Genomic DNA, 14291 nt, shown 5'->3' with positions numbered 1-14291 from the left:
AGTATATCACCCCTCCACTACACCTCAAAAGATAACCTGCCAGAGTGCATCCCCTGCTAGGATCGCCCTCACAACTACCTGTCCTCACTCATAACCAAACCCTACCATCCACTCAACCCCGTCCTGCCTTTGTTAGCCCCCACTCATCGAACCACAAATAGCCATAGTAGCAGCCCCACTCTCCCAACCCTGTGTGACCCGCAAGGCCACCCATCCAGCCCTCCCCCACTCATCCAACCCTAGCCTGCCACTCACCCAAACACGTCCAGCCCTATCTCAGCCCTGCCACTCGTCCCTTCCAGCCCCCCACTCACCCAACCCAGTCTAGCCCTTGCAGCCACACCTTGTGGCCCCCTTCACCCAGCCCTCACTGTCCGATCCCCCACAAGACCCCAGCGCCCCCACTCACCCAAACTCATCCAGCCCACCGCTCTCACCCCAGAACAGCCCTCGGAGCTCCCCCTCGCTCAGCCCAATACAGCCCTCCGACTCACCTACCAACGTCCAACCCTTGCAACCAGTTTCGCCCAACCCCGCCCAGCTCTCCTTGCAGCCCCCCTCATCCAGCAATTTCCAGCCCCCACTCGCCCAACCCTGTACTGCCATCCACGCAGTCCCTCACAACCCCCACTAGCCCAACCTCATCCAGCCCTACTCGCAGCGCCCGCTCGCCTAACCCCATCCATCCTTCCTCACATCCCCCACTCATCCAACCTCATCACAGCAGTCACTCGCACAACTCCATCCAGCCCCACTCGCCCAACCGCAGCCTGCCCTTCCAGTCATTGCACACTCAACCCCCATCACTTAACTTCTTTCTGCCCTTGGACACTCAACCTAGCCATGTACATCCAACCCCCTTCCTGCCCTTGAGCCCGCCTTCAAGCCAACCCCATCCTAGCTTCCTTGGACACCAAACCAATACCTTCTCTCAGCCCTCTTCCCAGAAAAGTTCTTGTTGCTCTCACAGCCTGCCTTCACTCAATCCTTTCATGCCCGCACAGCCCAACCTCCACCTGCCACAACAACACTCTTTTACCCAATCCCAACCAGTCATACTTCACCAACCCCCTGCCTGCCACTCCTTCCTCAACCCTTTCCTGCCCTCCTAACACTTGAACGCCCAGTGTCCTGCCCTACCAGTCAATAAACACCCAATGGGCATTACACTAGCCAAGCCCAGGGACAGGGGTTTAGAGTGAGGGATTAAACCACTGCCCCCCCTGAGCAAGTCACCCAGACATGGGCATGCACCCTGAACAGAATGTTTCAGACGCACCATCCCCGAATCAAATAACTACACATCACATCAAAAGTGCCCTAATCCAACCAAAAACCCCGAGAAAGTAGGAAGGGGATGGGCTGCTGGTCCCTCATCTTTGGGGTAGGGGGCTAGAAAAAATATATTTCAAAACGTGTGATTTTTCTGAACACAAGGATAGCGCTGCGGGAAGAGGCATAGGTCGTTGCAGATGAGCCCGCGTTCACTCACTCAAAGCCGCTTCTCACAGAATCCCGTCAGAGTTGTCAACACTAACACCCCCTCTGTAGAGCAGACACATTCCGCCAATGACGGCCCAAGAGAGTGCCAAGTGCCAACCCTTTACATCGAGAGAGGAAGATAGAATGGGGATGTTTTAGGAAGGTGGTGGGTGAGTGCAAGGCAGGGCTGCATTACATGTTACCGAACATTGTTTGGGAGACCAAAAAGGTACACTGGCAAAGCGATCACACTGAAATCAATGGAAGACGACTTGAAGAGAACACCGGGGAGGGGATTATTTCCGTTGAAAGATAAATAGCATAACTTAGGTTTGACACAGCCCTTCCTCTGTGAGGGGAACTAAACGAAACGAAAGGGAACGCGCAAACAGCCTGCGCGCGCGCACTAACTTACCTGAGGTGCTAGGACGGGCCCCTGCAGCTGCCGCCCCCGCTCAGCGTCCCATCACTGCCGGGCCGGGAGCAGGACGAGCGCGCCTGGCTGCTGCTGCAGCAGCTCCCGCGTCCACCTCCTCCAGCCCCTGCCTAGGGAAACCATTTCCTCCCCTCCAGCAGCTGCTGCGGCGGCGGTGGCGGCAGCCCACGCCCCAGCCCCTCCGTCCTGCTCCTCCTCCCGGCACAGCCCCCTCCCTCATAGGTGGCCTCGCGACGCTGCCTCCCCGTGTCTTCTACACGTCCCTCACGGGACCGGTTGTCTTGTGTTTTGTTGAATTAAAAGGCAGGAAGGAAGTTGTGAAGGCTGTCTGGGGGTGAACGGAACAAGTTCATTTTTTTTTCTCGCTCGCTCGCTTTTGCAAGTGCTTGGCAACACCGCTGCAGGGAAACACTCGGAAACTTTCCACAGCTAAACTTGAAAAAAAGGAGGCGGCCTTGGGCGTTAAATACATGTATATCGTGTCTCATTATTTGCATCGTAATTGGCCTGACAGTCTTCCACGTTTGAAACAGCGTCTGTTGCTTCGTTTGGTCTATTTAAGAAACTTCTCATTTCTGTAGCGCCCTCACGCCCTGCGTTTATTTTTTTTCCGGTAACACTTCAGAAATCCTGCATTTTACCTTCCAGTTTATGATGGGGGTGTCACATTTTGCACTGATGAATTTAAGGCACTCGATACCACGCATTTAAATCCTTCTGAGGTTAATTATTAATGGTTGTGTAGGGCACTGCAGGCTGGCTTTAAATAACCCATTTCAGTGCTTCCCTCATTTTTTCAAATACACAAACGTAAGGGGCTAAGCGGCCCTGCTGCATACTGGAACGTGTGAAGTACTGGCAATGTATGTAGTGGTCCTGGTAGCCTTGCAAATGCCTGTCTTGGTTTGGTTAAGATATGTATAAACTAAAGTAGCACTGCCCTCTTAGAGAGAGACAATTTCCTGGAGAAAAAGATTTGCATTTGGGCTCATTTGCATACCCACAATGCCTTGCTGTTGTGTCTCAGAACTGGAGGCGATGCTCCAGTGATGGCTACTAGGTGGCGTGCTGGAATGTGTGACTTGGCTCAAATGAACTTTCCTACTTTCACATTTCAGGAGAACGTTTTTTTTAAAACCTTTTTAAACCCACCATAACTTTCTTGGCGCTGTGTATTCATGATGCAGAGCAACACAGGTCCAAATACTGAGTCTGTGCTTAGAAACCTCTTCAGTATTAAGCAGTTGTAAAACATTTTCATTATAGTGCAGCGGTCGCCCCATTATAGTTAAGTATCAAGTTCCATGGGAAACCCGAAAACTGAATTGCTAATGGTGCATTTGGCTGATATTTTGCAAACAAAAAAATTGTCAACAACCTTCCCAGACTGGAAATTTGGGAAAGATTTGTTAAAAAATGAAAATTCAAAAAATGCTGTTTTTGGCCTACTTCCATTCAGTTCCCCATAAAAAACAAAAACTCCACATTTCTGCACAGCAAAAACCGCTGGATGGAATTGGGCCAGGAATGAAACAACTTTGGCACAAAGAGTTGACTCGATTTAAGGGGGTGCAGTCTGGGTTTATTCCATCCATAGTTGTTAAAATATTTGACGGATAAGGGGATGTCCTCTTCTCCCAAAATGATACCGATATATGTGTCCTGCAAGGCTTTTCAGAAATGAAAGCACCGCCATTTTTTTGTTTGCTCGATGTGAGCGATTACCGTTGCAATCACCAGGGTAATGCGAAAACAGTTAAGTAGAAAAAAGCTGTGAAAGGAGGAAAAGGGAGGAAATGGCATCAGGCTAGATGTGGGGAGTGGGAAGGGCACATCATGGGAAGTTGGGGAGTTGGAGGTGGACTGGGGAGCCAGTTGCATTTGGAATATTTTCACAGTAACTGGGTAGTATCGCGGTAATCTGGATTATTACAGTAATTGTGGCGTAGTTATTTTACAAAAAAGGGACCACATAAATACACGTTAATTGCTGTTCGATTACCGTGATAATTACTGCAATAATTATCAGGGTAATGTAAACCGGGGAAAAAATGAATGGGGAGACATCTATTGTGTTCACATATATAAGGCAGGGGGAAATGGGTCTTTGTACCAGTGGTCCTGGCCAGTGGGCCCCAAAGAAACCTATTGGTGCAAGATGTATAGTGACCATGGCCAAACGCTGTGGCTAGTGGTCCCCAAGGAAACCTATAGGTGGAACATGTACAGTGGCCACAGCCAAAGGCAGTAGCCATGGCTATTGGGCCCCAAGTTAACCTATAGGTGGATGGCCGTGGCCACTGTCCATGCCTGAATGCCATGACTAGTGGGCCCTAAATTAATCCTATGGGTGCAACATGCACAGTGTCCATGGCCAAAGGCCATGGGTAGTGGCTTTGAATAAACTACGCTATAACAAAACCTTTGAAATTTACTGAAAAAACCTTAGTTACGGTGCAGTTAAGTTGCACAAATCAAAACCCTTGAAATTCAGTGGATGTGGGAACTTAACTCGGCGTGTTCCCGTTGCAAAACCCATGAGCGCATAGTATTATAAGAGAAGGTGTAGGGTCAGACCCCTTAATTACCTTAACCCAAGCGGGCCCACCACCTGAGGAAAGAGTGCATGTTTTGTATGTAAAGCAAGTTTATTGTACAATCGTCCAGGGAGCAGTTAGAAGGTGCTGTAGAACCAAAGTCTCAACGAACCACATAAACTGACAGTGTATATACATTTTTGCAACAGTTAAAACCCTCCCATATACATTATTACAAACCAACCCCAACATGTGATTGGACCAAAACCTATTCAAAGAAATCCCATCTTTTTCTAATTTCTGCATTTTGATTGGTAGCCATTATCTTAACTACCATCTTCAGCCCATGTGTATAACATGCCTCCTTTTAGGTTTTGTCCGTAGTCTGCCATGACATCATTCAGTTAAACATTGGTATGCAAACATAATTAATTACTAGTAATAACTGGCCTAAACCCTTTTAACCTTAAATTTTAATTGCACATGGTTTCCATATTTCTAGTGATATGAAGAAGACTGGGTAAATAAGTTCTCTTTGAATTAGCGATAGCTATCTTATTCCCCAGGTGACTAGTTCCATTGGAACATTTTAATCTAAATAACTGCCACTTCATCGCACACAGCCATGGGCATTAAGTCATCCTGTGTTTTACTGCTTGCCAAAACAAATGGCAAAACCCCTTCTCTCTAGCTCCCATGCATCAGGCGATTACATCTCCCGTCTGTGATACTTAGACCATAAAACTCGTGGCCAGTTCCTCCTGACCGTGAAGGTCAAAGTAAGTTATAAGTAAAGTTACTTATTTACCCATCCTCTGGCCTCTGAAATCCCACTAAATCAGTTTCCCAAAAGTCAAAGTTCAATTTGCAAACAGCCCTGACTAGCGTGTTTTAATTCATTTGTGAAAAGCCCACTATATTTAGATTCATGGATTCCCTATGCATTTGTAACACCAGAAGAAATGCTAAGCCTCGAAGACCTAGAAGGAGGGTGAGAAAGAATAAGGGGTCCGCAGGTGAGACATTGTATACCACTTTTCCTAATGAGAACCGAACCAACCCAACCCTGCCCCAACCTTTATGGGCTATTATAAGGCAGCTCCCCTCATTTCTCCACTACTGACAATGGACAGTACTGGGACTATGAAGAGGCAACTAAGAGCAATGAGGACTATGCTCTTTTACCATTCTAGTACTCGGATGAGGGAGAGACCTACTATGAGTAGTGAAGGTCAGACATGTATGTACCTTTTAATTGGGGACATTTAATTGGGGTCAGGCATAGTGGAACAATCATCCACACCTGCAGCCTGTTACAGGACTGCCAGTTTATAAATGGAACCCAACCCAATGGGGAAGGGGAACGACAGAAGAAGGACCAGGAGGCCAGTGCAGGAAGCAGAGGACCCTTCAACTTGGAGTGGGAGTGGGAACTCGCTGGAGCAGAGTGAGAAAGGTGAAGCAAGCCATGCTAGAAGACTGCCCCTTTCCTTTCAATTCAACATACTCGTTCCCCTGTGGTGAAGGACCACCCAGGAGTGTCTAAGGGGAGGAACTGGAACCCCAACACTGAAGGGAGAAGGTTGCGTGATCTGTGCTGCAGAATCAACTTTGAAAGCACCAGTGAGTTTCTGGAAATAGAGAAATCCGGTGTGCGTGTGTAAACTTGAAAGCTTCCTGAAATACTTTGTTTCAGAGTGGTCGCGTGTAGAGAAATATATGTTTTCGAAAATGAGACATTGAATGGCTCATTAAAGGGAAACGAACAAACCTACTTGTCAATTACTTAACTAAGGAAGATACTTTATATCAGAGTGGTCACATGGGGCAAAGCACACATTTCCGAAAGTCTCTGAACACTGAAAAAACGAATTAAGGTGAAACGAAACCCTTTTATATTTGTGAACTATTAAAGGGAAATATTTTACATCAGAGTGACCGCGTGTGGCAAGAAACATTTTCAAAAGTGTCCAAACATAGAACTATATAATAAAAGTGAAACAAAAAAAAATTATTGGATCTCAAAATGAAGGGAAAAATAATTCTACACTTCATTATTGAACAGCAAATTACTTTATTACTAACCAGATAAAAGACAATAAGAGGAGAGGAAGTTTAAAATCCAGACAAACCATCATACAGTGAAGTGCTAAAATGAACGTAATTCTAAACCAACCACAGTATGTTGAAATATAAAGTGATTTGTAAAGAACAGTGACTTCTTTTTCAACAACTGTGAAGGCTACAAAATCATCCAAGCTGTGTATTTGACACCACCATTTAACTAAACTGTGCAAGACAAGAACTTGTTTGTGTTTTCTTTTGAAGTGTGGCATTTGGAGCTTAGGGAAGGGAACCCTGAGTTGTGACAAAGAACATTTCACTTCAAGCCTCTTTGAATTATATGACTTGGGCAAGGGCACCCAAGTCCTAACTTGGGGAAGGAGACCCCGAGATCTGAAAAGGCTAATTGCTTTAACTCTTGTTGAACTGTTTTATACTTGGGGACGGGAGCTGAAGAAAGCAGCAAGCTGGAAGAAGCTCAGGAATGTATGTTTAACACTGGTTTTCTTTTTGTTGCTGGCATCCCTACACATTGTATGGTTATAGTTGTGAGGGCAAGCATAGGTTTTGGACACTGACAGATTCCTAAGTCAAACTCTTTCACTCCGACTTTCCTTAGTTTGTTAGGCAGGGAAATCCCACCCTTAACATAGGGCAAGTTAAGCTTTTCTCCATCCTGGCATTTAAGTTAATAAAGTTGATTATTCTTTATGCTGGAATCTGTTGTCTGTGTCCTCCTTCATGATACCTCCACACCATGCGGGATGAAATGGTAGTTATTCCTGTCTTGGACAGGGTCACAGCAATCATGGCAGTGGCTTTCGGTACTGTGATGCTGGAAATGCATCGGAGGGACAGGGCCTCCGTATCCTTGTCCTTTACTGCTTTTTATCATGTGTTCTGTCGTGTTTTCCGCACAGGAGTTCATGTGGGTCTCCTGGTGGTGCAGCTCTCTCTCTTTTGGTTTGGTGAACGGACCCGTGGGATACCCTTATGGCACCCACGGGTGGGCGTACAACCCTGTGCCCCTAGTGTATGTTTTTGGGCACCTGTGGGTGGCCCGCAGGGTATGGGCTGGTGGCAGCTCCATGCTGTAATTGACATGTGCGCAGAGTATCCTCCATTTTGGGATACCCCGTCCCTGCCATTGGGATCAGTTGATTCCTGATGGAAAACAAGATGGCCCCTGTGGCCTCTTGCCTTCTATTACCCATTACCTTGTTTTCCCAAAGTCCTGGGAAGCCCTGACTCTGTCCCTTCTCCCTGACTGGCTGTTGGGTGGAAATGCCATATATGGTGGTGTTGTGAAGGCCCGGCCAGACTAGCTGGAGCCTTCCCGGTGATCTATGTTGTGGGTACCTCCTGTGGGTGGGACCTGGGTGAATAAAGTGTGTGACGAATATGCATTCTGTGTTGTGGGTGTCTAGTATCTGGTGGTTGACACAATGACTGAGACAACCCTGCCCGAAACCGGTATGAATGCAGCTCAGAGTGTTGAATGGCTCGGTACTTGTCCCAATAAACATAACTTGTTGTGAGTGTCTGGAGAGAAGTGAATGGCCTGAATACCTTGTTTGCCTGATTGGCTGCCTGCCTGCATGAATGCCCTTAGTCGTGATTAGATGCTTGAGTGTGACCCAGCAGAATGAATGGGAGATCAACGGTATATCTGGGGACCTCTCACTGCTAGGAATCGTGCTCAGAAGCTGAAGTCCACTACGACGAGTAACTGACGCTTGACCTTGAAGCCCCGCTGGACGAGAAGGAGTGCTGTTGCTCTCCCTCGCAATCTGAAAGATGCTGTGTTTCCAAGGACTGACCCAGAGAGGACCTGGTAAGGCGCCCTCTTCCCGAGCTACGAGGGACCATCGTGCAAGGCTGATCTTTGCCAAAGCTCCCTGGTAGACAGACCTTCGACAGGCTGCCGACCCGAGATGGGGACTGCCGCGGAATCTCAAAGAGAAGCACTCGGACTGTTATCCGCCACTGTCGACGACTGCCGTCACCGACCGGAGCCGCCGTGCTCCTGTTTACCTAAGAAATTCCATTGATCATCGGACGCTCTCGTCTGCATCGTCACCCACTTGTCTCCCACTGGAGAAGGCCCGATCGTCGACGCGCCGAGGAGCATCCACCGGTGGGTTTCCCGCCACCTAAAGAGCACAGAGACGCCGACGACTCGACGCCCTTGCTGGGCCACAGTTCTTCATCATCTCTTTGCGGTCCAGAACTATCGTCAATGAGGTGCCCCGCACGCCTCTTCCTTGCAGGACGCCAATGCTCTGTCGTCGACGAGCACGGCTAGGAACGAAGCTGCCACTTCCCTGCCATAGTTCACCCTGTTCCCCGTCGGACGTTCGACCCGTGACTCCTGCCTTAAAGGGAGGGCACTCAAGAAGGGCCGTTGATTCCCCGACACCGAACGCCAAGGTCCTCGACACCTCTCGACGATCCGTGGCTCCTGCCTGAAAGGGAGTCACTCAAGAAGGATCGGTCGACACATCGTCAGAGAACTGTACTCCACCAGGTACATTGGGGGGGGGTAAAACCTTAATAGGAGGAAGTAAGACTACTGAACATTACATGGACTGGGCTTGTGCTATATATCTTTTATTTACAGGTTGCCCAGGTGGGGGGGGATCTCCACACCGAACTGTGCCTATTGGTAGGGGTCAGCATTCGGCCTATTGTTTCAACCATCTTACGTTCCTGCCTATCTCTATTGCTGGTTTCCTCGTTATTAATCTGTGTGCCATTTTAACCGTACAGTTGATGCACTTTAATGAGATTTGATAACATTGGTGGTACCACTTTAGAATTGTATATATTTATCATTATTGACTTCCGAGTACAAAGTGCGTTATTGTGATCGTGTACATACCCTTGAATATTTATATAAAGACTGTGTTTTCAGTAATGCAGTGTGTGGACATTCCTTTGTGGGGGTTCGGGGACTACACTGTACTTAAGAACCAGCCTGCATCACCTCCTGAGAAGCTAGGCTTTGATTGCTCGACCACGTACCAATAATAGAGAATCTTGGCTGGGGTCCTCTGTGCCTCTCCTCTACCATATAGAGAGCAGAAGTACAGACACCCAATACCAGGCATAGGTTTTGGACACTGACAGATTCCTAAGTCAAACTCTTTGACTCCGACTTTCCTTAGTTTTAGTTGGGCAGGGAAATCCCCCCCCCTTAGCATAGGGCACGTTATGTTTTTCTCCATCCTGGCATTTAAGTTAATAAAGTTGATTATTTTCTTATGCTGGAATCTGTTGTCTGTGTCCTCCTTCACGATACCTTCACAACATGCAGGATGAAATGGTAGTTATTCCTGTCTTGGACAGGGTCACAGCAATCATGGCAGTGGCTTTCGGTACCTGGGCAGATCAACATCATTAGAACATTTGACAGGTATAAAAAAGAATGAGTAAAAAGACAAAAATAGGTACCACATTCTTCACAGCGAGGCTCATCCAAGATAGTACCCAAGAAAACAAAGTCTAACCACAAATCATTTGTAATTCCTGCCCCATTTTCCATGAGCACTCTGAGTTTATGCAAGGCAGCGATAGTCTGTGTCAGGGTGCCATTCGTGGTGTCGTTGGGTGGCACAAATGTGCAGCACAAACTCCAAATCCTCACACACACACTCTGCCCTCCATTGCTATTAGGAGGTTGAGTATGAACTGGTTCTGCAAAGTCTTTAGCCTCAGTGCCTGCAACTCTTCCCTAATGGCACTAAATGCTGACTCGGATGTGTTGACGAATAGCAAAAGCTTGTACCTGGTAAACTGGACCCATTTGGCATTGGCTGCTGTTTGGACACCAGATTCCAGAATGGATCCAAAGAAACTGTGTTGCTAAACAGTCAAAATTGATTGGGAATGTCCAATAAAGTTTTGGTTGATGCCGCTGAGAGGTAATTGTATCGCCTATTATGATGCAATTGTTCCTGCTTTTCATCGTCGATCACCGACATTGGTTTGTCCATATAAGATGATGAAAGGGACTAAGACACAGGGGGCAAAGAAGTAACTTCGTGCATTGGACAGGCCAAAACGCGATCCTTCTCAGGAATGAAGAGAACTGGCATGTGAAGGGAAGAGAAACTGCACATACTTCGCCAGGCTGGAGGCAGCTGCCTGTATGCGCTTCGTCCTCAGGTCCATAAGTTATCTAGAAGGGCAGCTGTATCTCAAGCTAGATCAGCAATGCGAAGCGTGCGACTGTAGTACCCATTTGTGCCAGCAGGCACTGTACCATCGCCCTTGGAACGCAGAGAAAAATCAGTGTCTGTATCTTAACAGGATTTTCTGGCTCCTTGAGCCACATCAGATGCTGCAAGAAATTTCTCCACACTGTCGCACATCCTTGATTTATTCATGTCCCCCCTTCTGAGAATCCCCAAATTCCTCCAGCTCTGCAACTCTTTAGCTCCTGCTCCCAGTGATGTTCTGAAAAAATAGCCTCTTCCAAAGTCAATTGGGCTTTTTGAACACACTGTATGTTTTTCTATTCTTTACGATCGGCAACTGAACAGTCTTGTTCGATTAGTATGATTTGATGCTGTAATTGACTTCCCTTTTAACTGCCCTCGGATCCTGCACATAACTAGGTGTTCTAGACATAGCGCAACTGCTACCTCTACCCCTCTTGGGATAAAAACCCTAGGGATGCCAGAGGCATGGGGGGTGAGAGAGCAGATGTAGCAATATCGCACGGATCTATTTCTTCCCACCTACCTCATATGGTTATAGCACATGTTATCTGCTGTAAAACCATGTGCACTTGTTGTGGGATCTAATTAATCATTAACATTATCCCAAAAACTCTACAAAACTAGACAAATTAAAACCTTCTGTATTTACACTGGTTGCCATCTTGGTTTCTCAAATAAAACAATGCCAGCGGATGGTAATAATGCCAGGATTTTTTTAGTTCATTACATAAGTTGGCTAAATGGGCCTTTACGACCCCTTTGAGCCTCTCCATGATCCCATTGACCTGCAGGTGGCAAACCAAGCACAAGCTGTGATTGATCCCAAAAAGCAAAGTAATTTCTGCAAATAAGGCATTAAAGAACTGGGTTTCATTGTCAAATTTTAGGACCTCACAAATTCCCCCTGCGGAAACACCTCTCACCAGAAATCTCACTGTGGATTTAGCATCAGGATGTACACAGGGACCAACCTCATGTCACTGGGAGAATGGACAAGCCACCCCAATCAAATATCTGAAATTACCCCACCTCGTAATAATGTCCACATAGTAAATGTGGAGCTCCTTGAATGGACCAGAGGGCCTACGCAGGACGCCCCCTTACGGACTGTCAGAATTCCTCTTCACTGGCTGACCCCGTAGTGTAGAAGAAGAATTCTTCCCACCAATGTACCCCTCTGAATGGTAACAATACACATACAGAGGGATCAATTAATTGAAAGATGTTTGGATATCCCTCCGAGACCACTGTAGCTGTAGAAGGAAAGAAGCACAATTAGTATCCAAGTATACCGTGTGGCTTCACTAAATACTAACACTCCTCCCACACTAACCTGCTCAAAGATAGAATCTATCCTAAGTTGATTAACCACGATCTGAGCAGGAATCGGGAAACAATAGGAATATTCAGAGGGATTCCAGGGTTAATTGCACATGGTAATTGTTCGTGATGAAAGAGAAAGATAATTTCCGTCTGAGTTAGAAGGAATGGGGAAAGTCGAAGTGTTTTTACCTAATGGTGAAGCAACTCCCGTGATGCAGCGGACGCTGTCCCACGTTGCAGCGGAGGCTGTTTCGCTGGACAGCGGATGTCTTCCCACGCCGCTCCCGCGGCGTAGCTGAGGCTGTCCCACGTTGCAGCGGAGGCTGTCCCGCGGCGCAGCTGAGGCTGTCCCACGTTGCAGCGGAGGCTGTCCTGCGGAGCAGCTGAGGCTGTCCACGAAATAACAGATACTGTGTTTAACAGTACAAGAAGTAACCAGAAAAGTAGCAAGAGTGAATGAAGTCAACAACTTCAAAAGAAATCCTTTAAACAATCCGGGTCAAATCCATACGAGCAAACTTAGACTGATGATTAGGCAATAACAACATCCAAGGGCAGAAGGCAAGGATCGAAAACCAGTAGATCACTGAAGCACCAAAACAGACTAGGAATATCCAAAAGCAAGGTCGGTTAGAGAAGCAAGGGTTCAAGATACCAGGGAAACAAGATGCAAGGCAAGTAAACGAGTAGCGCCAAAAGTGCTTGATCAGAAGCACTGAGCAAGCAGGGGGGCGGGATTAAATACCCAATGTCACATGATCACCGCCGTGAACCAGCACGCACGTTGCGTCTCCTTAGCAACACATTGCTAAGCTTCCATGGCAACCTCCAGCCGCCTCGGAAGACCGAAGTTCGGGATATTCCTCCCCGTGAACCACAACACACAGTTCGGCTGACTCCCGTGTTTTTTCTGGTGGCACGAAAAGTGCGTACACCATTCCGAGAACCTGTGCGCATAACACGGACCTCATGGTATTTACGGGATTGAATTCCATGCACACTACGCAGTTCCCTACAAATCTACTTACCTGTTCTTGTAGGTTAGGAATAAACCAGTCCTCCTGGAGTCCTGCTGAGATTTGTCGCCGAGAAGAATGCGACAGGTGGTGTAGTTGCTCCAGAGCCAAGAGAAGCAGCTCTACAGGCATTACTCCTGTCTCCACAAAAAACCAAATCTGTGGGTGAGAGAACACAACCTCTCTTTTTCCAGAGATCTTGTTCTTCTCTAGGGGATTTCACTAGTATTTCTATGATCTGTAGCACCGGGACTGCGTTGTATCGTGCTGGTAACTGTACCAGTTGGGACACAGTTTCCATTTTCTGGGAATCTGTAAAAGGTAAATATGCCACTTTCTTGGCTGCCTTGTCTAGGGCGTCATTCCTGACAGCTATGTGATACATTTTGAGTACCTACCTTGATGTAGAGATCTTCAGTATAAGGAACCGACAGGATAGTTCCAGAAAATGCCTGTGGGTCCATAGTTTTGCCTGTACCAATTCGTATAGTCATGGTGCACTCCTTATTGTGTAACTAGAAATCTTCTTTTGATATGAAGTAGGTTGCGGGGAAGAAAAACGACCCTGACACTAAGTTGTGTTACAGAGTAGAGCGATGAACAGGTGTCCACATATGTTGTGGAACACTCCTGTCCCCTGCACACTTTATTCTATTGTGATCCAGACATATCAGTTTCTTATGATTGCAGAATTATATTATATTATATTAGTAATTTTTGGCTTTATAGAAATAACTTCAATACTGATCAAATATGAATCATCCTGGTTGTTTATACATAACATTTCTTTTTTAAACACAATGTATGTTATACAACTGTTTTTCAGACCCCCAATAGTTTTGACAAGACAACAATCACAGAAAATTACTATCAATTTTCTTTTTAATAATCCCTCCAAAATAATGTTTCCACTAATATTCAGTGTGTCCTTTACGCTTCTCTATGCATTTTGGGAATTCCTTTCCATTCATCAGGAGCTATTCTTAATGTTTTTTCATGCCTCCAGTGCACTATATTCTACAAATTATAGAGAAAAGTGTATAACTGTTTAGTAAAATGATCTATGCAAAGCCTTTATAATGTAAACACATCATGAGTAATTATCTGTCACAATCTGTTTCCTAATATTCACCTGGTGTTACTGTCTACCACAGTCCAAGCTGTAGGATTTTCTCCTAGATGCTATAAATCTTAAATCTTCCAATAATCT

The 14291-nt window shown here is 46.5% G+C and overlaps 1 protein-coding gene across 1 annotated transcript in view; it reads right to left on the bottom strand.

Moving 5' to 3' along the window:
* LOC138468220 (inositol-trisphosphate 3-kinase A-like) overlaps positions 1 to 2281 on the bottom strand; it is a 520402-nt gene extending 518121 nt beyond the window's left edge. Inside the window, exon 1 of the mRNA XM_069608681.1 lies at positions 1898 to 2281. The gene's annotated coding sequence lies outside the window, so the exon portion shown is untranslated. The remainder of the gene's footprint in view (positions 1 to 1897) is intronic.
* Positions 2282 to 14291: the final 12010 nt, after the last annotated feature.

This window comes from Ambystoma mexicanum, chromosome 4q (genome assembly GCF_040938575.1).
Source record: "Ambystoma mexicanum isolate Mex_15411 chromosome 4q, UKY_AmexF1_1, whole genome shotgun sequence".
Classification (NCBI taxonomy): Eukaryota; Metazoa; Chordata; class Amphibia; order Caudata; family Ambystomatidae; genus Ambystoma; species Ambystoma mexicanum.
This window is presented reverse-complemented; position numbering and strand designations above follow the sequence as displayed.